Source organism: Phoxinus phoxinus (genome assembly GCF_949152265.1).
Source record: "Phoxinus phoxinus genome assembly, chromosome: 9".
Taxonomy (NCBI): domain Eukaryota; kingdom Metazoa; phylum Chordata; class Actinopteri; order Cypriniformes; family Leuciscidae; genus Phoxinus; species Phoxinus phoxinus.
The window spans coordinates 31,832,809-31,857,496 of NC_136884.1; the positions used below are offsets into that span (position 1 = coordinate 31,832,809).

The 24,688-nt window shown below is 43.0% G+C and overlaps 2 long non-coding RNA genes across 2 annotated transcripts; one reads left to right on the forward strand and one right to left on the reverse strand.

The window, feature by feature from the left end:
* Positions 1 to 1,376: 1,376 nt before the first annotated feature.
* On the reverse strand, positions 1,377 to 3,072 carry LOC307004690. The gene is made up of 3 exons (XR_013799107.1): positions 2,582 to 3,072; positions 1,995 to 2,170; positions 1,377 to 1,825 (listed from the first exon to the last, which is right to left on the reverse strand). It is a non-coding gene; the product is annotated as an uncharacterized lncRNA (long non-coding RNA).
* Positions 3,073 to 11,256: 8,184 nt separating this feature from the next.
* LOC307004691 lies at positions 11,257 to 12,386 on the forward strand. Its single transcript, XR_013799108.1, has 3 exons — positions 11,257 to 11,841; positions 11,957 to 12,104; positions 12,258 to 12,386. It is a non-coding gene; the product is annotated as an uncharacterized lncRNA (long non-coding RNA).
* The last annotated feature ends 12,302 nt before the right edge of the window (positions 12,387 to 24,688 follow it).

The following is a 24,688-nucleotide window of genomic DNA, read 5'->3' on the forward strand; positions in this document are numbered from 1 at the left end:
TGCATTATCCAATGTTAACAAAACATTAGATTAAGCATCGTCATTTACATTGATGTTACATATAGCGGGATGTGCTTCTAGGGATCATACTGATTATGCATTTTTAAACTAGCATCTCAAACTAGCTGTGTGTTGATAATCTGATAATGTCATGTTTACAGACACCAACTTCTGAAGACGAGTGGAGGAAAATTGCTGAAGGGTTTGACCTGAAGTGGCAATTCCCTCATTGCCTTGGCGCAATAGATGGAAAACACATCTTTATTCAGCCCCCAGCCAACAGCGGCAGCACATTCTACAACTACAAGTCCAGGTTTTCCATCCTGTTGATGGCTGTAGTGGATGCAAACTACACATTTATTTACACAAATGTGGGAGTTCAAGGCAGAGTTTCAGATGCAGGTTTGTTTGTGCAGTCTGATTTGAGAGCTGCCTTAGATGAAAGAAAATTAAACCTTCCTCCTGCTGAGGCTCTACCCAACACCAACATCATCATGCCATATGCTTTTGTGGGAGATGAAGCTTACCCTCTGAGGAATGACCTGCTGAAGCCGTACCCACACAGACGACTACAGCCCGAACAATGCATTTTCAATTATAGACTATCACGTGCAAGACGTGTTGTGGAAAATGCTTTCGGAATTCTTGCAAACCGACTCCGGGTGTTCCGCACAACCATCTGCCTTGATCCTGACAAAGCAGTAACAATCACTTAGGCAGCACTGTGCCTTCACAATTTCTTGCGCAACAAGCAATCAGATGCCTACCTTCCACCTGGCCTGACTGACTGGGTGGACGAGAACCATCAGCTGCACGATGGGGCATGGAGACAAGAGAGAACCCTGCAGTCTGTGAGATTAGGAGGAGGAAAAAACCCAACATTAGCTGCCAAAGAGCAACGTGACTGTCTTAAAGGTTACTTTGTATCCCCGGCTGGCTGTGTACCATGGCAAGACCAGTATGTCTAATGGATAAACTGAAAACACTTCACTGTCAATATTTGTTTTTATTTTATTTTATTTTTTGTTAGCACCATGTTCTACAAAACATTACAACGTCAAACGTTTTGATTTGTGAAACAAAAAAATACTGTATGAAACTTCACATTCAAATAACTCAAACCCAAAACTTTGTGTCAAATTAAATAAAGTACATAAATTAAGCATTCTGTGTTTCTTTAAAGAAAAACTTTGTTGTTTTGGTATTAATACTTTTTCTGTATAAAAAGTGCTCACAGCTCTTTTGAACAACCAGGAAAAATAGTTTAAAAAAAATAAAAAATTAAAGCTCTTGAAGCTGATTGCACCCTGTGTCATCTAGCTGATGCATTAAAGTGTAATTCGGCTGGGACAGTAAGGGCCGTGTTGGTGGTGGAATGTATGTTGGATGGGAAGAATAGTAACTTGTAGACATAGGGAAGCCTGGATGAGTTTGCATTGGATGCACTGAAATTTCACTTTCTTGTGCATCATAAATCTGCGACATTATAGCTCTTTTTAATCTCAATACTAGGGCAGGATTTTTAATTCGCCCAAGTTCCTCCCCAACCTGTTTCCCAAAGGAATACTCCCCTTTATCCTCTCTATTAGAAATTCGGTCTGCAACCTTGTTGAGTATTGCAATTTTTTGGAGCTCAAGGTTTTCATTTTTTTTTACTCCTGTACTTGGCCCGACACGCAGGTGGTCCAGAAGCAGGTGGTCCAGAGGCAGGTGGGTCATTTTCACAAGGTGTGTCACAAGAACTCCGCTCTAAACCAGGTGACAGATCAGTTTCATTTTCTATATCACTGTCTTCTCCACCTAGAGCAGCAGTGTTGTCTTCAAGCTGTAAAAGATACCAAAAAATTATAATGTAAACTGGGAAAATGACAACTGCCTTCCCACTATCTTAATTTCTCCCACTTTGACCTCCTGTTACCCTCATCTACATATATATCCCTTGCTACTTCTTTTTACCTCCCATGTTTTTCTGTCTTCCTAGTAAATCTACTTACTTCCAAACTACTTTGACTTGGTCTTTGCAAAAGAAAGGGCTTCAGGAACTGCAAGTGTTGTAATATCCATTTCTGCCTTGCTGTTGGCTGTTTAAAGCCACTACCACTTGCTTTTTCCTTGATTAGCTTTCCAAACTGTGTCCTGAGAGTGGCCATTCTTGTTTGGACGTCGTGTACTATATAAACAATACCAGAAAACAAACAGCAACGTTAAATTATTCTGTCTTTAGGCTCTCTATTTGTTTAGGGTGACCAGAATATTTTTTTTAATCCTTAGAAGGGCAGTGTTTAATGTTCAATAAACTGTGTATAGTATACTATACACAGTTTATTAAACAGTGCCCTTCTAAGGATTAAAAAAAAAATAATAATATAAAAATGTATAGTTTTTTGAATGCATATAAAAGATTGAACAAGCCGTGACTACTTTGCTACACATGCAGACTCGTTTTCAGCACCGGTAAACAGGTGACACCCTTGTGTGTGTGTGTGTGTGTGTGAGTGAATGAGTTAAAAAAAAACTTAGTTACACACTATAGCTAGCTATAGCTAACAATAGCTAGCTACCTTTACGTATTACATCTCACCTGTTAACTGTAGCTCTTGTGCGATCCCCTGTAAACTATCATCTCGGACGACCCTGTCATGGTACACACTGCATGACACATCATACAGTGCTTGCTGTTCCTGCCAGAGTTCAGCGAGTTTATCTTCCTTTTCAATAGTCCAAATTCGCTGTGGCGTTGCCATTTTCGTCTTTCTTCTTCTGTGGTTTTCCTCAGCTCCTGATTGGTCAAATTCAGATAGATCGACAAATCGGCTTATTCAACCGCACACACCTCACGAATTCAAGCCGACAGCTCCCGAACTTTTTCGACATGTCTAAAAATTATCGGGAGGTCGAGAGGTGCTCGGGTCGGCTCATATTTCCTCGCACACGATACGAGCCGCGACATGCGAGCATAACCGATTTCTACCCGATTTCTCCAGAGTGAAAAAAATCATCTGCGAGCTCGTAAAACAGCAAAAAATCGCACCGTGTACGCCCGCCTTAACGCGATGAACTATCCGTGAATCTGACGAAGAACAAAGCTTTTCATTGATCGCAGGGCGTGTGCGAGGCATAAACTATTACCATGTGAATAGCGCCGGGGGGCGTGTCGGCCTCAGCTCATTAAAAATAATGAAGGGAGAACGAAAAACTGCGCCTCTCCTTGGTTTCAAACGGATTACATAAACTAAGAATATGTGTTTTTTTATATAAATTACTTCATTTAAAAGAAGAGAATTCTAGCTTCATAAAGACAAATCTCTCGTTCCTGAGTGACAAGTATTCGCTCAGTTACAGATCATTTTCGGACGCGTTTCAGAATGGACTTCCCTGACAGAGAGAAGGCAGAACTCGCATCATGTTTATTTTTCTTTATTTGGCGAAAGACACAACACTTTGTTTTTATTGTGAGTATACACAAAAAAAATAGAAACTTAACTGGATCGAATGATGTAAAACACTTAAATGTAAGATCAAAACCAACTGAGTATTTTGAATCTCTTTTGCACTGATAAGAAAAAAAGCGAGCAGATCACGCCGGCGTGATTGCCGACCCGAGAGGGTTAACAAGAAAACCCATGTAATCCCTGTGAGACAAACCCACGAGCAAACCATGCTACAGTCACTGCCAACAACTCTTACCGTACAAACATTCACGCGTCCCGCCAGAAACACGGTGTCTCGCTCCAATGACGCAGAGAGAACGCACACCCATAGCGACCCCTATATACGGACGGAACGCAATTAAAGGGGACTCCCCCTTCATATTAAATAACCCTACAGAAACATTACTGCTACACATGCAATGAGGTATTAACTAATAACTATTATTATATCAATACTCTATCTTGGTTTGTCTTTGTGTATGTATATATACGTAACATGTTCTTGAGAAGATGGGTCTGAGAAAAACGTCAAAATCAAAGTCAAATTGCCAAAAAAAATGAGATAACCTGAAAATGAAATATAAGTTTGGTAAAAATGTATTTATTATGTGTTTGTCACCGGGTGAACAAACCAGGAACAAAAAAAAAATTCGACTCGTTGCCAGGGGGAAGAAATGGCGGTGTAACACCGGGCCGGCTCTGGGTTTACACATCATGGCCGCCGACCATAATGAGCGCCAGATGAAGCCAATGATTAGCGCTTCATTGAAGCACATGCCCGGGAGAAAGGAGTATAAAGAGAGGGGCTTGAAGCACAGTAAGGCGTGAGGGCTCTGGCAGCAGTGCCCGAGTGGGTCGCAGCAGTGACAGTGAGCGGCGGCAATGCCGGGAAGCTGAGGTTTTAATGCCTGATCGGTGTTCCACGTTGGGTCCCCCAAGGCATGCTCATTAAGTGAGTCTCTGAAGAAACCATGAACAGCAATGCAACGAAGTGAGTGAAGGTTCTGGCAGCAGTGAAGCTTTGCACGAGTACTCGAGTGGATTGCAGCAGTGACAGTGAGCGGCGGCAAGTGTTGGGAAGTTGAGGTTTTAATGCCTGATCAGTGTTCCACGTTGGGTCCCCCGAGGCATGCTCATTAAGTGAGTCTTTGAAGAAACCACGAACAGCAACGCAACGAAGTGAGAAAAATTGCACAGAGAAAGAAGGAGAGTGACTTGCAGAAAAGAGAGTGGAAACCTGCTGTAGGATTCATGTGATTCACCGAGGAAGAGTTAAGTGCACCCTTTTATGATTCACCTTTCTGAGAAAGCCACATGTGAAGATTTGCCATCACCAGTGTACGACTAACCTGTGTTTGTTATCCTGTTGACAGAGCGAAGAACAGTAACTGTAACGGCTGGGAAGATCGCTAAATCCATGTTCATCTTCTGAAACCACTATTCCTTGGATCATCCACCCTATGAAGAGAAGAGAAACGAGTTGATTAATCGCTGTGAAGATAGAGTGAGTTTGCAGTGTCTGAAAGAGTGAAACAAACACGTGTGAAGATTTACAAGAGTGATTTATGCAAGTGTGGTGAGATCAAACAACTGTGTTTTCTCTGAGTCTCTGATGGATGCAAAATGACCCATAATTTTGAAGATCCTTTCAAACTGATCTGTCCCCTCAGCTGTTTCCAGGTTCCTAAGATTGTGTGCATGGTGCGGAGGAGAAAAGCTCAACTCACCTCTATTGCCACAGTTCACGAGCGCTGTATTCCACACCAAAGAAAGTCCAGTCTCACTATTCTCCTCAACGATGCAGTTCTATCACACACAGAACGAGAGCAAAGTACCCCGTTTTCTGTCTCACTTACTACTGTCCGTCTCACTGTCAAATTGTCTGTTCCTTGCATGAATCAAAGCAGTTACTGCTGAGAGGTGGCTCTGCGAGCACGTCAACACATCTGAACCAGAAAAGTCACTGTCTGTCCCACGAGCCTATGCAACGAGTCTGACGACGAGAAAAGTCACTGTCTGTCCCACGAACCTATGCAACGGTTCTGACGACGAGAAAAGTCACTGTCTGTCCCACGAGCCTATGCAACGGTTCTGACGACGAGGGAAGTCCCTGTATGTCCCCCGAGCCCACCTAGAAAGGAGTATACTTACCTGAAGAAAGTACCCACCAGCACTCCACTCCCCTCACCTCACCAAAGCTACAGCCACGAACATCCCCACCCCTGCTTTTATCCTTTTTTTAAACTTAATAAAAAAAACTTACCTTTTTAAATTCACTCTGTTGTCTGCCTCTTGGTGTCCTCTGGTGTCTGCTCCTCCGGAGTGTGGTAAATGACCCTCGGCCCTAACATCGGTGACATGTTCATTTTTAATGTTGTATCCATTTTCATCCTGCCTGTTCAATGCAGGCTTATTGGTCACTTCTATTATTTTCTTTTAGGAGCTCCGCTGTCCTCCTTCCTGTTACCCCCTCGTGTTCGCCTGTACTGCACTGGACTGGATTTCACCGCCGATCTCACCACGGATTCTTCACCTGCACGCTCACCACGGATTGCCTGTCTCAGCCCCTGTGTCACGCTCTCCTCTTGCTGTGTTCCTGGCGATCTCATCAAGAGGAAGCCTGTCATCAACCTAGAGTATTGGTTAATCAATAAACATATTGTGCACTTGTTTCCTCTCAGTTTGTCGTTACAGAAAATATATCTGGTTGTAACTACAAATAATCTAGTCCTGTAACTCCCCGGATAAACCTGTGGAGCTGAGAGTTTTACTGCCAGTTTATCATGCCATGCACTTTGGTCCCCTCTCACTGGACAGGATGGAGGCAAACCAATGTCCCCAACAACTTCAGTGGCTTCAATTATGTCTCCTGTTGTCCGGCAGATATTATGGAGAACCACACAAGCCACGGTACTTTTGGGGCAAAGGTGTGGTCCACCTCAGAGTAAGCACCTTACTGCCAGCATTTGAATGGATGGGGAAAGCTTCCTATTTACGTAGTCCTGCCCAGCGGGCCCAGTGGGGGTCTTGATGTGGATATAACATCCATCTATGGCGCCCACACTCTGAAAAGATGGGGCTGTTGTCAAATTTAAAATGTTCAAAACCATGGTCAATCGGTAACTTTATGGTCTGCTGGCACAGGGCTGCAATCTTTATGGTTCTTGTGTGAACCAACCTGCACACAGAGGATATTGGCACCTGAAAGGCCCGGGACACCACACTGTATGACAGAAGTGTTAGCCAGTACACAGTTATGTGGTGTCCCCAGCCATGTGTTTCATCATGTGGCAGCATCCCTATCAAGGCATCCAGTCCCTGCTCAGTCGGAAATCCACCTTGAGGTTCTGCACCCCATCAAAGTATAATATTAACCACGACACACTTTATTTCTGCATAGATTGGATTCAACCTGTAATCAAAAATAACTTGTAAATATATGTACTAATTTTACGTTTTAGCACAAATCACTGATCCATTCTACTTTGAAATGTGTTGCAGAACACCTTAAATTAATGTTAAGTTTGGATGATCTTCTTTCTGGCCTTGTTGTGTGTCATTTTCTAGTCCATGAATGTGAAATATATATATATGCAGCTTTAAAATAATACAGTAACATAATTGCACATTGCATACTTAACAATACCTCAGTACAGGAGCAGGAGAGAATGATGCAGTCACGCTTTCTGTCAATTTTAGTGACAACGGTCATGTTGTATTATTTGCCAATGAATCTGGTGTAATGTCAGTGTCATAATCACTGGAGACTGAAACTGGAAACAGTAGCAGGTGGTTTAATGAATGACAGGACGGCAGTACAAACAGAATGGTACAGTGACGCAGGGACTAGATGGTCAGGATCCGTGATGTGCGAAGGTGAGATGACGGTGACGACAGGAACTCCGACACGAAACGTGAAGACAGGAACAAGGCAGAAACAGGAGACCGGACGACAACATCTAACAACGATCTGACAATGAGAGGATACAAGCAGTGAGTATATATGGAGTGGTGAGATTGCCCGCAGCTGGTGAAGTGATGATGATGGACAGCTGGAGCGGATCAGGTAACATCAACATTCACGCCCACATAACCACGCGCTCACACAACAACATAAACACGAGACTAGAAGGAACAGAGAAAACGTCTACCGTGACAGTCAGGACACAGGATAAACCGTCAATTGTTTTCAACCCAATTTGGCAACACTTTACTTGAAGGGGTGTGCATAAGACTGACATGACACCTTCATAATCATGATATGCAGGGTTCGAATTATGATTTCATCTTTGTGGGGGTCTCTTTAAAATAAAAAATAAAATTAGCCTATGAGCAGGCGGTGGGTGCAGTGCCGTCGCCAGAAGGGGGGCATATGAAATGCATGGTAGGGCACAATTATTATTAGCCTACAGTACGTATATTTATAATAATACACTGAGTTTCGGATAATTTATGATGAGATGCGCTCCAGTTCACGAGCAAGGCAAGCGACCGTGGCGCACCGGCGCCTCCATGTCATGATTATAGTGTCTGCTATTTGTAGTATTTTTGTGTGTTGAGCTCGGTACCTCTAGGGGGGTCCGGGGGCATGCCCCCCCTGGAAGAAAATTGTGTACATTTTAAAGATAAATTCACTAATCTGGTGAACTTTGAGTCCCCCGAATCTACTGTTAAAAATAAATAATCAACCCGCCAACCTCCCGAACCTATATGATATTCTCTGATTTAGATGCATCTGCATCATCACATTACAATTATTCAAATTCTCAGTGTTAAGCATGATAATATGATACATTTTTGTCCGGTTGGGCAAGTACAATTCTCTTTCAATTGTCCCTTAAAAAACACACGCACGTGTCCCGGACAAGCGTAATGTCGAAATTCTATTCAGATCAGTAAATTACCAAACAATCATAAAAGAAAGAAATATTATCTTCCCGTCATCGTGAGGTGAAGATGAGGATTCACTCTGCCAGACTCTCGTGAAAGTGCTTATCTATAGCACGAAATTATTTCTCGTACCATTTATTCGCCAAAAATAGTTTTTTTGCGTGCATATGACAGGCTACGCACTTTATGGCGTATAATACGCACGTACTCCACACACCTACCTAATTATTTACCACCTATTATTACCTAATAAATTATGTTTCTATTATTTTAGTTTTAATGAAAAACCAGGGGATGTGTGTCCTGATGATTTTTAGGGTGCTTTCACACCTGCCTTGTTTAGTTCGGTTGAATCGCACTAGAGTTCGTTTTCCGAATTGGTGCGGTTCGTTTGGGCAGGTGAGAATGCAGCAATCGCACTCGGGTGCGCACCAAAAGCGGACCAAACAAGCGTACCGAGACCTCCTAGGAGAGGTGGTCTCGGTACGCTTTCAAACAAACTCTGGAGCGGTTCGTTTGTGGTGAGAACGTGATCCGACCTCGAACAGACCCAACTGCCAAATAACTGCGCATTTTTAGACTAAACCAGCTGCCGTAATCAGCCGCGCTGTGCATTATGTCAATGTTTAACAACATTAATGCACGCGTCGCCTCCTCCTGAAGTGACTCGCTGCGTGCATTGCATAAAACATTATTTTCAAGCCGCATTCTCACTTCATTCTCAAATGTTATTGTTTGCCTAAAGTGGTGTAGACAAACTAATATAATAAACTATGACCAGGGATACAATCACCCCACAAAAGTCATTTCTCCATAGTAAAAAGCGGCGTGTTGTCTGCCGGATTTTCCTCCTCTTTGTTTACTTCAGTCAGTTCTGTTGGAATTTTCCCGCACGTTAATTCTGACAATCAAAGTGCAGTTATGGAAATACGTTCAAGACCCATCTGGCCAACGAGTGATGTGGATGTTGTCACGTGACTGCATTTTGGTTCGTTTCATAAACTGATTCGGACCAGAGCAATCAGTGTGGTGTGAAAAGGAACCAAAACGCCTGAAAAATGCTACAAAGTATAATTTTTCTCCCTTGGTCCGGACCAAATGAACCGAACTACAGATGTGAAAGCACCCTTAGAGACCCCCACAGGTGTATGATTTTACTGCTTTCATGGGAGCTCATCCTCTCTCTATGGGCGCTCAGCTCCCACTGACTCCCACGTAATTCGAACCCAGATGATATGACACATGCCATGAATATGAAGAAGGTTTTATGTATGTTTATGACAACTGTCATTAAGAGTCATTCGCTCAATTATGACATTTTTAGTGCAAATATGACATTGTTTGAGATGTCTTTGTTATGACACCTTGACATAAACTAATACATCATAACCTGTTGGTGTCTTTGTCACAACAACTTGACATTACTAAGACAACACAACCTGTCTTAAACATGACATAGCAGATTAATGATCAAACTTAAGAAACCATTTAGCTTTATGGTTAAAATTACATTAAACTGTCAGGTGGTTGGTTTTGACATTGGCTGTCATGAGGCCATTATAACATTTTTAATGACAAATTCAATTTGTACCACTGTAGTTGAGGTCAAGAAAAATATTCGTGACACAGTTATAATGGCCTCATGACTAGGGATGGGAACCGAGAACCGGTTCTTCTTCAGAACCAGTGCCTAGTGAATCAATTCCTTGGAACCGTTAGCATGCCTGCTTAACAATTCTGCATATCGGTTCCGCTCGTTGCAAATGTGTCATGACGTCACACAAGCGCTGCGTTGTTTTGATTCAGAACGCAGAAAACATGGCAGAGGCAGAAGTATAATGAGGCCTTTAACGCGACGCCACGTTGCTTTCCGACCAGCCATCGCGTGCTGTCTCACACACATTCACTCGTACACATACATACCACTCACTCACTCTCATGTGCGCGCGCACACACACACTCTTGCGCTCACTCACTCACACAAACGCACACATGCTCACTCACACACGCGCACGCACATACACACACTATCTAGCGCTCACTAGGGCTGGGTAAAAATATCGATTCATCAATGCATTGCAATTATTTGTTGCTTAATTCAATATCGATTCATCAAATCCTATGAATCGATTCAGTCCACCGGCCAGTGGCGGCGCTGTGGGCAACACTCTAGTGAGAGCGTTCAGCGTAGAACAAGACGCGCTTTACCAAAACAGCAACATGGCGAATAGCAGCTGCACTCAGTTCAAGCCTGCACCACCAACGTTAAAAGCCGACGTTTGGGCTCATTTTGGATTCCACTGTAAGCCGGGAACAAATGAAGAGGTGGATAAAACCAAAGTGGTCTGTAAGCATTGCCACACCGTTCTTAAATATTGTAACAACACAACTAACTTGCGCAACCACCTAGCTCGACACCATGCAGATCTAATGCAACAAAAACAATCCAGCGTGGCTAAGCCGGATGATTCTAAACAGACACAACTCGATAAAGCGTTTCACTGCAAATTTCCTTCAGGCTCCGTTCGTGCACAGAAGATAACAGGATCCGTGGCCGTCTACATCTGTAAAGACTTACGCCCATATAGTGTTGTTGAAAACGTGGGCTTTAAATACATGGTCAACACACTTGAGCCACGGTACGCCATACCTACGCGTAAACACATCACAGAAGTGGCCATGCCAAAGCTTTACATGGAGGTTAAGGTGGAGCTTTTGGAGTCCTTAATGTCGGCGGAAAAAGTGGCGCTAACCTGTGATGGCTGGACTTCCAGAGCGACCGACCCGTACGTAACCATCACGTCTCATTTTATTTCAACTGATTGGGTCCTTGTGTCAAACATCCTGCAGACCAGAGCGCTTTTTGAAAGCCACACAGGGAACAATATTGCTAAATTGCTCACCGAGGCAATGAATGAATGGGGCTTGAATGACAAAGTGGCAGCAATTGTAACAGATAACGCAGCTAACATGCTACGAGCAGTTAGACTGACAGAGACATTGCACATTGGCTGTTTTGCACATGTCCTAAACTTGGCATCACAGGCTGCTCTCAAGATGCCTGCAGTATCAAGGCTTCTAGGCAGACTGAGACGGATCTCCGCATTTTTCCACCGGAGCACCATAGCCAGCCACGAACTAAAAAAAAAACAGAAACTGCTGGACCTGCAGCTAGTGCAGTGACTGATGTACCAACGCGTTGGAATAGTGCACTTGAAATGGTGGAAAGATTTTTAGAACAGCAAGCTGCCATCTCTGCTGCACTACTTGCCCCTGAGATAAGAAAACAAGAGAAAGATCTGAGCTCCCTTACAGAGGCAGACATAACAGCAGCAGAGGCTGTTGCACTGGCTCTGAAGCCACTGAAGAAAGCCACCTTAGTCATATCTCAAGAAGGAACCCCAACTCTCTCTGTCATCGCCCCTCTGAGAGCAAGACTTCTGGAAGAGATGCATCCGGTCCCGAGTGATCCTGTGATGGTGAAGGAGATGAAATCTGAAGAATGAAATCTCCAGAAAAGGTATTTATTATCATTATGACACTTTATTCTAAGACAGTTGTTTTGTATTATACTAATTTCATAATGATAATTTTTATATTTTTTGTAATAAAACAAGTCTTATATTTATTTTAAGGTACACAGGCTTAAAGGAACAACTCTACTTAGCTTCTGTCCTGGACCCACGCTTTAAGGCCTTGCCTTTTTTGACTGATGATGAGCGTGAGGAAGTCTTCATCCAACTCACTGATAACACTAAGACACTGGCAACTGAAAAAATCTCAGTAAGTACTGTATAGTGTGAATAAAAACATTATGTATTTTTATTATTAATGATACACTGCAATTATGAATTTAAACCCAACTATATTGTTATATGCACTATTTTGAAAAGGATGATAACTATTTACAATACAATTCCTTTGCTTTCTCAACAGAGTGGACCAATAAATGCAGAGGCCAATGAAGCAGAACCAGCTGAGGACTCTGGACCCCCATCCAAGAAGAAAAGAGACTCTTGTGCATTGGCAGATCTCCTTGGGCAGACATATACTCCAGAAGCTGACTCCATAAAAACAAGAGATGATGAGGTGATGAAGTATAAAGAGGTAAAACCAGTACCACTCAGCACTAATCCACTCAGCTGGTGGAAGGAACATGAGGTGGAATTCCCTCTTTTGTCATGCCAAGCTAAGCGATACCTCTGTATTCCTGGTAGTAGTGTACCAGCTGAGAGAGTCTTCTCAACAGCTGGTGACATTGTCACAGCCCAGAGAAGTGCACTGACGCCTGAGCATGTAGACCAGCTGCTTTTTTTGAACAAAAACTTGCATGTGCACTAGTTTGATAACAAATGCTTCAGAGTTAACATGTTATTGTACTAAAATGTTATGAGTTATATGATGGAAAATGAAATGTCTGTAATGTATTCTACATATAGGCACAGTAAATAAGCCAAAGGTTCTCTGATCAGCTGTTCAGTGTTATTTATTGTGTTGACAAAATAGCACTTTGTAATGTTATACTTATAATATCTATGGTTGCACTTTTTTTTATGAGTATGCACATTTTGTGCTTCTGTTTACATTTCTTAACTTGAATGTGAAGAAAGAAATATACTTTCTGCTACTTAGTTACATGCACTTTAAAAGTGTTAAAGCACCTGTTTGTTACAGTTGTGTTTTGTATTCAACATGTACAATATTGTAGTTTGTTCTGCTAAATAAACCATTACAGGAAACATGCTGGGGTCAATTTGTTCTTAAACATTGGTAACACTGCACACATTATTTAAAAATATATTCAGGTACTTAATTACTTGTGTATTTACTTATTATTGAATCGATATCGAAGCTAATAAATCAATATCGAATCGAAATCGAATCGAATCGAAGCCTCAAGAATCGAAATCGAATCGAATTGTGAGATTCCTAACAATACCCAGCCCTAGCGCTCACGCACACACTCTCGCTCACTCACTAGCGCACACACGCACTCTCTCGCGCTCACTCACACACAAACGCACACATGCTCACTCACACACACACTCAATTTGAGAAGTAGCTCACCTATACTTTTAGATTTGTTCTGAGGTTGCTACACATAATTTGTATATGTGCTCTGTGCTGTGTCTTCTGATCAGATATTAAAGCGAGTTAAACAAACTAATTTGTACTTATTCCCTCACCCAATGAGAATCGATAAGAGAATCGATAAGGAATCGGATCGATAAGCAATATCGATAATGGAATCGGAATCGTTAAATTCTTATCAATTCCCATCTCTACTCATGACAGCCAATGTCAAAACCAACCACCTGACAGTTTAATGTAATGTTAACCCATGAAGCTAAGTGGTTTCTTAAGTGTGATCATTAATCTGCCATGTCATGTTTATGACATATTTATGACTATTTATGTTGTCTTGGTAATGTCAATTTTTCATTACCAAGACACTGACAGGTTATGATGTATTGGTTTATGTCAAGTTATGTCAAGACATCTCAAACAGTGTCATATTTGCATAATTGAGCTCATGACACTTAATGACAGTTGTCATAAACATGCATAAAACCTTCTTCATATTCATGACATGTCATGTCATGCACACCCCTTCAAGTAAAATGTTACCCATAAGGGTAGATGATAAAAGTGTAAATGCTTAATGCTAATGGTTTTATGTACACACCTGACACTTATAATGTTTTAAATGTCTGTTGATGATGTGATGGAATTTTGGGTCAATTAAACAATAATACAATACAATATTTATTTATAAAGCATGTTTAAAAACAGCCAAGGCTGACCAAAGTGCTGTACATAGCAGAAAATAAAATGCAGAGCAGTACAGGGCAATAAAAAATGAACAAACTGATAATAAAGAGCAATGATCAAATCAGAATCAAGAAGCATCAAAAGCAAGAGAAAACAAAAAGGTCTTTAAGGAAGATTTGAAGATGGAAACTGAAGGAGCCAGTCTGATATAAAGAGGCAGACTGTTCCAAAGTTTTGGGCCTGCAGTCGCAAAAGCACGGTCACCTCGGTTCTTAAGTCTGGATCTAGGCACTTTGAGAAGACAGTGATCACTGGATCTCAAAGTACGAGAAGGAGTGTACAGACAGAGGAAATCGGTCAGCTACTGAGGAGCCAAATTGTTAAGAGCTTTATACACAAAGAGTACATTTTTTTAATCAATTCTAAATTTGACAGGTAGCCAATGGAGCTTGAATAAGATAGGGGTGATCGACTCATACTTGCGTGTCCCAGTGAGGAGTCTAGCTGCTGCGTTTTGTACTAGCTGTAGGCGAGAGAAAGAAGACTGAGATAGACCAAAGTAAAGTGAATTACAGTAGTATAATCGAGATGTTACGAATGCATGAATCACTATTTGGAGATTACTCTGAGTTAAAAAAGGTTTCACTTTAGAGAGTTGGCGGAGGTGAAAAAAGCATGACTTTACAACAGCACTAATCTGTTTCTCAAATTTTAAGTTGTGGTCAAACAAAAAGGCCAGATTTCTTGCACAGTGGGTTTCATACGGTGCAAGAGGACCACGGTCAACATCAAGCGAACAGTTTTCCTTGGGCCCGAAGATAATTATTTCAGTTTTATTTTCGTTTAGGTTTTAAGGGAAGATAAATCTGAGTATCGTCGGCATACAGATGCAAGGATACACCGTGTTTATTAACCCTCTGGGGACCAAGGTGTTTTTGGGGTCCTTGAGATGTTTTGACATGACCTGATATTTGTATTTTTTTCAGTTGCTTATAAACATATTAATGGCAAAGGTGTAATTACACTATATTTAGCACGAACATGGCTATCATAATATGTGAGCAACATGTATGTACATGTTTGCATTTTTGAGAGAATATTATTTATGCGTGGTTATTCAAAAAACTCAAACTTAAATTTTCTGATATAACACCACAAACGACCAACTTCACATATTCCCACAGTACTTTTGACTAATGGAGGTTGTCGGCTAGAGTATTTACTTCGAAATGATCTGAAAATCAACCGGGCTAATCGTTCACATTAAACAATAGATTGATTTTAATTTTGTAAGACACTTTTTGTTTGGAAAGGCAATATGCAGGTGGGCGTGAATGATCCAACAAGGTCATGAGTAATGTCCTAATTCACACCTGAGAAGAAGACAAAGACCTGCTAATGCTGCATACTAATGAGCATTTCATTCAGGTGTCACTGAGCCACAAGAAAGAATGCAAAGACAACACACACACACACACACACACACACATATACATACATAGGCCTACATGTATATATATTACTACAGAATTGGTTCAGAGTTGGAAACTGTCACAGTGTCTGGTGGTTCCCTGGGTTAACATTAGAGGTCTCAGTTTTCACGGTGTCTAGGCATTTTCACTACACTTCCCATAATCCTGTCTGTCACTGATTGTTCAATTCCTTCAGCTGTCTCTCATCACCTTGTTTGCACTTGTGTATATATACCCTGTCTGTTTCAGTGTTTGTCACGGAGTCCTTGTTTAATGTCCCCACACTTCCGTTCCTGTTGCTGCCCGTTTGTTGTTCATGTCTTGTGTCTTTGGATCTTCCTGTTCCTGTGTGTGATCGTGACAGAAGGACTCCGTCAAGCCTAGATCCAGCAGTATGAGTTCCAGCTTCTCTTCCCCAGCCATCGAGCGGGAGAGGAGGGATTGTTTTAAGGGGACCCGTCTGGTTATTTTTCGTGGGACCCGGGGAGGTCACAGAGGAGGAGGAGGTGGTCGAGAACAAGGCCAACACCACCCTCCACCTTGGCCCCCCTTCGGCCCTGGGTTGGTGAGATCCAGCCCAGAGTTCCACCCTCCGCTGATTTCGCCCAGCCCAGAGCTCTGTTCGCCGTGGTGCCCGTCCAGTCCGGAACCGGCACATTTTCGTCAGAAACGGCGGAGGAGGAAGACCTTCAGCCTCCCCAAGGACCCGGAGGCCGTCCCCTCCGAGCAGCCCGCTGTCGTCCCGGAGGCCGTCCCCTCCGAGCAGCCCGCTGTCGTCCCGGAGGCCGTCCCCTCCGAGCAGCCCGCTGTCGTCCCGGAGGCCGTCCCCTCCGAGCAGCCCGCTGTCGTCCCGGAGGCCGTCCCCTCCGAGCAGCCCGCTGTCGTCCCGGAGGCCGTCCCCTCCGAGCAGCCCGCTGTCGTCCCGGAGGCCGTCCCCTCCGAGCAGCCCGCTGTCGTCCCTGAGATTGTCTCGGAGCCGCCCACCATCAGCCCTGCCACGGCCAAGAGAGCGGTCTTCCTCTTCTATGCGGTGGCGGTACTGCATGCGTGGAGGAGGCACAGCACGTCTGCCGTTCCAGAGACTGTCCACGTCACGTCGGCCGTTCCAGAGACTGTCCACGTCACGTCGGCCGTTCCAGAGACTGTCCACGTCACGTCGGCCGTTCCAGAGACTGTCCACGTCACGTCGGCCGTTCCAGAGACTGTCCACGTCACGTCTGCCGATGCAGAGACGGTTCCTGTGCCAGACGCTGTTCCCGTAAGTCCTGCCATGGCCAAGAGGGCTGTTTTCCTTTTCTATACATTGGCAGTACTGCATGCATGGAGGGGACACACGTCTGCCGAGCCTGGATTTCACGTCACGTCTGCCGAGCCTGAGCTTTACGTCAAGCCAGTTCCCGAGCCGGGAACGTCTGTTGCAGTTCCTGAGCCGGTGGCGTCTGTTGCAGTTCCTGAGCCAGTGGTGTCTGTTGCTGTTCCTGAGCCGGTGGCGTCTGTTGCAGTTCCTGAGCCGGTGGCGTCGGTTGCAGTTCCTGAGCCGGTGGTGTCTGTTGCAGTTCCTGAGCCGGTGGCGTCGGTTGCAGTTCCGGAGCCGGTGGTGTCTGTTGCAGTTCCTGAGCCGGTGGCGTCTGTTGCAGTTCCTGAGCCGGTGGTGTCTGTTGCAGTTCCTGAGCCGGTGGCGTCTGTTGCAGTTCCTGAGCCGGTGGCGTCTGTTGCAGTTCCTGAGCCGGTGGTGTCTGTTGCAGTTCCTGAGCCGGTGGTGTCTGTTGCAGTTCCTGAGCCGGTGGTGTCTGTTGCAGTTCCTGAGCCGGTGGTGTCTGTTGCAGTTCCTGAGCCGGTGGTGTCTGTTGCAGTTCCTGAGCCGGTGGTGTCTGTTGCAGTTCCTGAGCCGGTGGTGTCTGTTGCAGTTCCTGAGCCGGTGGTGTCTGTTGCAGTTCCTGAGCCGGTGGTGTCTGTTGCAGTTCCTGAGCCAGGGTCTGTCTCTGTTCCGCCTTGGTCTTCACCGCCATGGCCGCCCGAGTGGTCGGCTTCACCCTGGTCGTCTCCGCCATGGCCGCCCGAGTGGTCGTCTTCACCCTGGTCGTCTCCGCCGTGGCCACCCGAGGGGTCTTCACCCTGGTCGTCTCCGCCGTGGCCACCCGAGGGGTCGTCTCCGCCGTGGCCACCCGAGGGGTCTTCACCGCCGTGGCCGCCCGAGGGGTCTTCACCGCCGTGGCCGCCCGAGGGGTCTTCACCGCCGTGGCTGCCCGAGGGGTCTTCACCGCCGTGGCCGCCCGAGGGGTCCTCTCCGTCCTGGCCGCCAGATGGACTGTCGTCTCCGCCCTGGCCGCCCGATGGACTGTCTGCTTCGCCACGGCCGCCGATTAAGTTGTCATCCCACCCCCTGATCCTCCACCTTTCCTCCTCCCGCCTGGACTCTTGTTTTGTTTGTTTCTTGTGGTCTTGGAGCGTCTGGTAGCCGCTCCGTAGAGGGGAGGTTATGTCACAGTGTCTGGTGGTTCCCTGGGTTAACATTAGAGGTCTCAGTTTTCACGGTGTCTAGGCATTTTCACTATACTTCCCATAATCCTGTCTGTCACTGATTGTTCAATTCCTTCAGCTGTCTCTCGTCACCTTGTTTGCACTTGTGTATATATACCCTGTCTGTTTCAGTGTTTGTCACAGAGTCCTTGTTTAATGTCCCCACACTTCCGTTCCTGTTGCTGCCCGTTTGTTGTTCATGTCTTGTGTCTTTGGATCTTCCTGTTCCTGTGTGTGATCGTGACAGAAACATCTTGAAAAAAAGTGTATTTTTCCACAAAATGTGTATGCTTGCAAATTGTGTAATATCCAAGGTAAACATTTCTAGTAATTGTGCAGTTAATTCTCATTCGTATTTTCAGAAAGTTTTGGATGTAGGCTATCCTCTCCCCAAATTTGTCACTAATAAAACACAAAAATAATTTAAAGAGAACGCTTATATTGACCTTTTAAGAATTAGTTTGCACCTTGTAAATTAGGTTTTGATGTGGCAGTAAAAACTTTATAATCTATCCAAAACAAAATGTTGTCATTCATATTTCGTCTGTAACATATCGTATTTTTATATTAGGGCATAAATGTTAATTTGCAGTTTAATATGTTGCTTATACAAAGACATTTTATTTCAACGTATTCAGTCGATTTTTACTCATCTCAGTAGGCAATATAGATAGTTTCATTCACACACAGACACGCGGGAGCTGTAGTAAACAACAACATATGCACCGTTCATTCATTCAAACACAGAAACGCGATTCAAATTTAAACAGTCTTTTGCGGTTTACAGACACCATTTCATATCGCGATTAGAACAAAGCACTTACTGATGATCTGCAGCTGGATCCGTTGTTAGGCTACTCCAGCACGTTTGAGGTAAAATTTCCAGGATTATCACGATATTATTATTCCTCACAGCGAGTGTGTTATCCAGCTGTTGTGGGCGTTGACTGGTTTGCATGTGTTGCGTATAGATCATCTGCGTTTGAATAGCGCGCGGTCTCGATGGGCGTGTCACATTAGCAGAGTAATGAGGAGCCAGAACGATAATGAGAACAGCTGATCTCTCGCTCTTTTTATATAGATTGCATAAACAGAGAATATTTGTTTTAGTTTTGAATTAGATAATTTAAAACTACACACTTATATGATTATAGAGATATATAGCTCATGTCTAAATGAATAGTATTCGCTGAGTTTTGTTTAAGTTTAGAGACGTGCACAAGAAAAAAAGTTCACGGAGACGGAGAGGCAGAAAGCACACCCTGTATATTTTCTTTATTTTACAAAAGCACAATGTATTATTTCGATTTTAAGTGAACCCATAAATAAGAAGACATTTAACAGTTTATTTTTTCATATTTCTTAAGCCTGTATAACAAAAAATGACGGGAGTATTTTAAGTCTATTTTGCTGCTATGTGAAAAAAAACTAGGAAAACGCGCCGGCGCGTTTTTGGTCCCCAGAGGGTTAAAGATGGAAGCCAGAGGTAACAAATACAGAATAAACAATGTGGGGCCGAGGATTGATCCCTGTGGGACTCCACAGTTCGGGGGTACACTAGAGGAGGATTGATGGCCAATACGGACACTAAAACATCTGTTGGTCAAATAAGAGCGGAACCACTGCAAGACCTTGAAAGCCCACGGATATCTCCAGGCGTCGCAACAAGACCTCATGGTCAACTAAGTCAAATGCAGCACTCAAGTCTAATAGGCCCTATGCACAGCTTCACTACTTCCTGAACTTAAGCAGGGTCCTTTGTTTCCTGTCTGCCAGGATTGGCCAAACTGATTAATCCAGGTGTGTCTGATTATTGTTGTTGGTCAGACACACCTGGATTAATCAGTTTGGCCAATCCTGGCAGACAGGAAACAAAGGACCCTGCTTAAGTTCAGGAAGTAGTGAAGCTGTGCATAGGGCCTATAGAACTAGGGCCAGTGATTTCCCAGAGTCAGTTTCAGTGAAAATATCACTTGAAACTCTTAAAAGAGTAGATTCGGTACTGTGTAAAGCTTTAAAACCAGATTGAAATGTTTTGTGGAGAGAATTTACAGACAAGTATAATTGTAGTTTAATCAGTACAACTCTCTCAAGGACTTTTGAAATAAAAGGTAGATTAGAAATAGGACTGAAAGTTAGAGAGAGTGGAGGGATCGAGATTAGTTTTTTTTAAGATATGGCGTCACCACAGCAACTTTCAGACTGTTAGGGAAGGAACCAGTAGACAGGCATTTGTTTATTAAAAGTAGCAGGCCAGGACCAACTGTGTCCATAATTTGTCTAAGGAAAAAAGGTGGAATGATATCCTGTGGACAAATAGTGGGTTTTAAATGACCAACAATTTCATTACATGTGTCCAGATCAATCGGCTCAAACTCAGACCAGATGGACAAACATAATGGAACATCATGTATATACACAGAGTTAGACAGTGGAGATCTTAAAAAATATAAAATAAGGCTAACAATTACTTCAAAGTCCCTTTCAAGGAAAGTCTGTTCACTTGGCGGCCATATTTGCAACACCTCCGGACAGTTATTTCAGGCATCCAACACCGTCCTATCTATTTGAATGGGGGAATCCTGAAATCTCAAAAACTGATTAGCGAACTCACAATTAAATAACATATTTCAAATCAGCAACACAATCTGACACGAACTGTCGCATTAATGTTGTCTCTGATTAGTTTCTGACAAATACGATTATACAATGAAAAAACTAATTTAAATTAAGAAATGAAGGGGTTAATCAGCTAAACTAACTACCAAAAGAAAAATTACGCCCAAACTACACTACACTGACTAACCAGATAACAAAAACTACAGGGTGTTACTCTCTCCTAAACCAAGTGCATTTAATACAAACAGAATGTCCTATGTGGTGCACAATGTAAGTCGCGCAACTTATTTACCTGCTCACTCCTTCCCAACCTCATACAGAACGTGATGATTGAAGAAGATAGAACAGTATGAGACAATACACTTTACAACCACAATGCGACAAAGAACGTTTCAATCAAAGAATAAACACATAGTATATAAGGACTTTAGCAACAGCAATGTACAACAACAAACCAGCAAGAGCGAACGAGCACCAGCAAAGTGAGCAAGTAGCTGGGGACGTGGAGGAGATACGGGTATTTGAAGAGGGTGGCATAGTGTGATTGGCAGTGTGAACCGGGACATCATCTTCCTTAATGAAGACTGACAGGCTGTGGATCCAATGAAAATCTGAAACTCAAAGACACAAACACATACACAACATCACAACACAACACGCATAATAAGTACAGCGTGCAGTGGTTCAACAAAAGATTAAACGGTACACAGATCAGAAACCTGGAGCTAAACCACCACCCTTCAAGTGTGGAGATCGTGTACACGAATACCAATGCATGTACCAAAGGCAGGGAGGAAATTCACTGTTCCCTTGTCAGTGGATAAGAAACTGGGACCGAGCACTTATGTCTTGAGCGATGGAAAGAAACGGAATGCAGCTCAATTTGGGGGTGAAGAGTGAATAAGGGAAAACTAGTGTGATAGTAGGGAAGTAATTGTCTATTAGTTAAATCTGTTGACTTAAGCTATTTTTATAATGTTAAAAATATCTCAGGTTTTTTTCTTCTTCTTTTTTTTATTTTTACTTTCCTTAGTACCATAAATAGTATTTTCCCAAAGTTTGTGTGCCTGTAAAAGTATTAAAGATTGTCATGTCTTGTTTTGGTTTTGTTTCATGTCTTAATTTGCAGTCTGTCACAGTCATGTTTCCTGTCTTTTCATGTGATTCCCTGGCCCTTGTGTGATTCTGCCATGTGCTCCCCTTGTCAGGTTTCCTTGGAGTTCATGTTTTTGCCTTGCCTGGATTCTTGTCTTGCCTGTTTGTGGATTATTGTAATTGTGCAAGTGTGGAATAAACTGTTCGCATTTAGATCCTCATCTCTCTTTATTTGAGACAATGCTGTTGCAAAGATATCTCAATATCTTTCTATATTTTAATTCTTAATAAACTTTTCTTTTGTAATATTTTAAAAGGCCCTATATGGTTCAATCCCATAGATACAAATGTGACTCCATGTTCAAACTGCTAAATTTTACCCATTTTCAATAAATAGCTACACCAAGGGATATTACTGTAAATATCTTCAACCTCTATTCAAAATGACAAACTTAAACGTTTTTTTGTCAGAAAGATACATAGATGGCATCAAATTTAAAAGCATAAGGATGCGCATGCGCAGCGGACGGTGATGGCTGCTTAATATCGACGCTCCACCTCAGTGCCTATTTTTCGCCCTTTTTCAATCCCTACTAAGTTTTTGGCCGCATTTTATGATAATATCTGGATCTAGTGCTATTCTAGATGGCATCTAAAAGAGATTTAATCCAGTCCCCGGCGAAGAAAAAGCAGAAAGATGACGATCGCCTTCATGACGCCATTGCCGAAATGCTCGATAATCAACTGAGCGCCATAAAGCAATCTATGACGATGATTGTTCGCGAGGAAATATCGACGATTTCAGCACGACTGGATTCGCTGGAAAAAGATGTCAAATCGTTCGGCAGTAGATGTGACAAGATGCAGGCAACGGTCCGGGATGTTAAGAGGGACTCGATTGCTAACAAGTCCGGTCTGGAGGAGCTCCAGGAGAAATTACTTCTTTATGAGGATAAATCCAGACAAAATAACCTAAGGTTGGTGGGCCTAAGAGAAGGAGCTGAAGGCGGGAAATGCAATTCAGTTTCTGCAGACCCATATTCCCAAGTGGATTCCGGCTCTTAAAGGGAAGACAATAGAGATCGAACGCGCGCACCGCCTGTACGCGAATGAGGATTCCTCTAGGAATAGAGCGCGCACTTTAATTTTCAAGCTTCTTTGTTACAATGATCGACAGGCGATTCTACAGGGAGCCAGGAGCGCTTCACCTCTGAGTTTCGAGGGGGGTATCTTACGGTTCTTTCCTGACTTCAGCAAAGGAACGTCCCAAAAAAGGAAAGCTATGGCTGAAGGTCGGAAACGTCTTCAACTACTAGGGATCGAGTCATTCCTGCTCTACCCCGCGTCGGTTAAAGTTCGTCACGGCCAGGAGCAATTGTTTTTCAAGACCCCTGCGGACCTGGAGCGGTACATCTCGTCTCTGAGCGTCGCCACCACGGGGATGGATACCTCCGCGCTATTAGATATGCCGCTGCCTGAGGATTAAATTCGGCCTTTTTGCTTTTGTTTATATCATCTTAAGTAGGGATATAGTTTTGATTTCGCTGTGATGGTCACTCAGGTGAGAGATGCTGATGTTTGAGTAACTGTTACCCTCATAGTCCGAGTGCATGGCCTCGAGGAGTTTTATTTTCCAGGCAGATAAGAGGGTGCGGTTTTCCCCTCTGCAAGCTGCCAATAGTAAATTGTTTTTTGGGTTATTGTTGTTAAGTAATATTATGTTAGAACTACCAGGGTTTGCTGTTTTTGTTATTTTACTTTGTTTCATGGGGGTAAAATTATTAATGATGCGTTCTGTTATATGTCTAATGTTCCGTTGTCTTATGGTTAATCATTTTATGATAGAATGAGGGATTGTAATGTGATATCGTGGAATGTAAATGGGCTAAATTCTCCCATAAAAAGATCTAAATGCCTAGATTATTTGCATCGTAAACGAGCTGACATTGCATTAATACAGGAATCTCATCTCAAGGCTTCTGATGTTACTCGCTTTCAGAATAGACATTTTAAAATGATAGCTTTCTCTTCGCATAATAGTGCCTCAAGAGGAGTTATTATACTCCAGAACAGGAAATTCCCGTTTCTAATAGAGAAAATAGGAGGGGACGAAAACGGGCGGGTTACATATGCTTCTGGCTCATGGAATAATTTAAAAATAGTTCTCTTCTCAGTTTATTCTCCAAATAACTACGATGTAGATTTTTTCCCATCTCTTACTAAACTATTTCTTAATTTTGTCGACTACAAACTGGTCGTAGGTATGGATGCTTATGCAGTTTGTAACCCCTTAATTGATAGATCCCTTGTCACTGTCCATGGTGATCCGGCTTCACAGTCATTAAACGATCTCATTGTTGATAACAACTTATGTGATATTTGGAGAGTGAAAAATGGGAACTCTAGAGATTATACTTTTTACTCGGCACGCCACAAATCATTTTCGAGATTAGATTACATCTTAATTTCTAAATCTCTTATCCAAGGAGTAAACCACATTGATATTCTACCTATTCTGATTTCAGATCATTCCGCTGTGATTTGTAATCTATCTCCTCCGATAATTCCCTTAAGCGCCAAAAGGTGGCGTATGAATACAACTTTCTTGCAAAATGAAGATTTTTTGTCCCAATTACGTTCTAAATTATCTCTCTTCCTTCAAGAAAACTTAAATTCATCTATTAATCCTCAAATTTTATGGGAGACGACTAAATGTTTTTTGAGAGGATACTGCATTTCTTTTGCCTCCCATGTAAATAAATCCAGAGGGAAAAAATTAACCCATCTGGAGGCCCAGATTAAACATGTAGAGAAGGATCTTAAAAAAACCTTTACGGAAAATAAAAGCAGACTCTTGGGCAATTTAAAAACTGACCACAAGGCTATTCT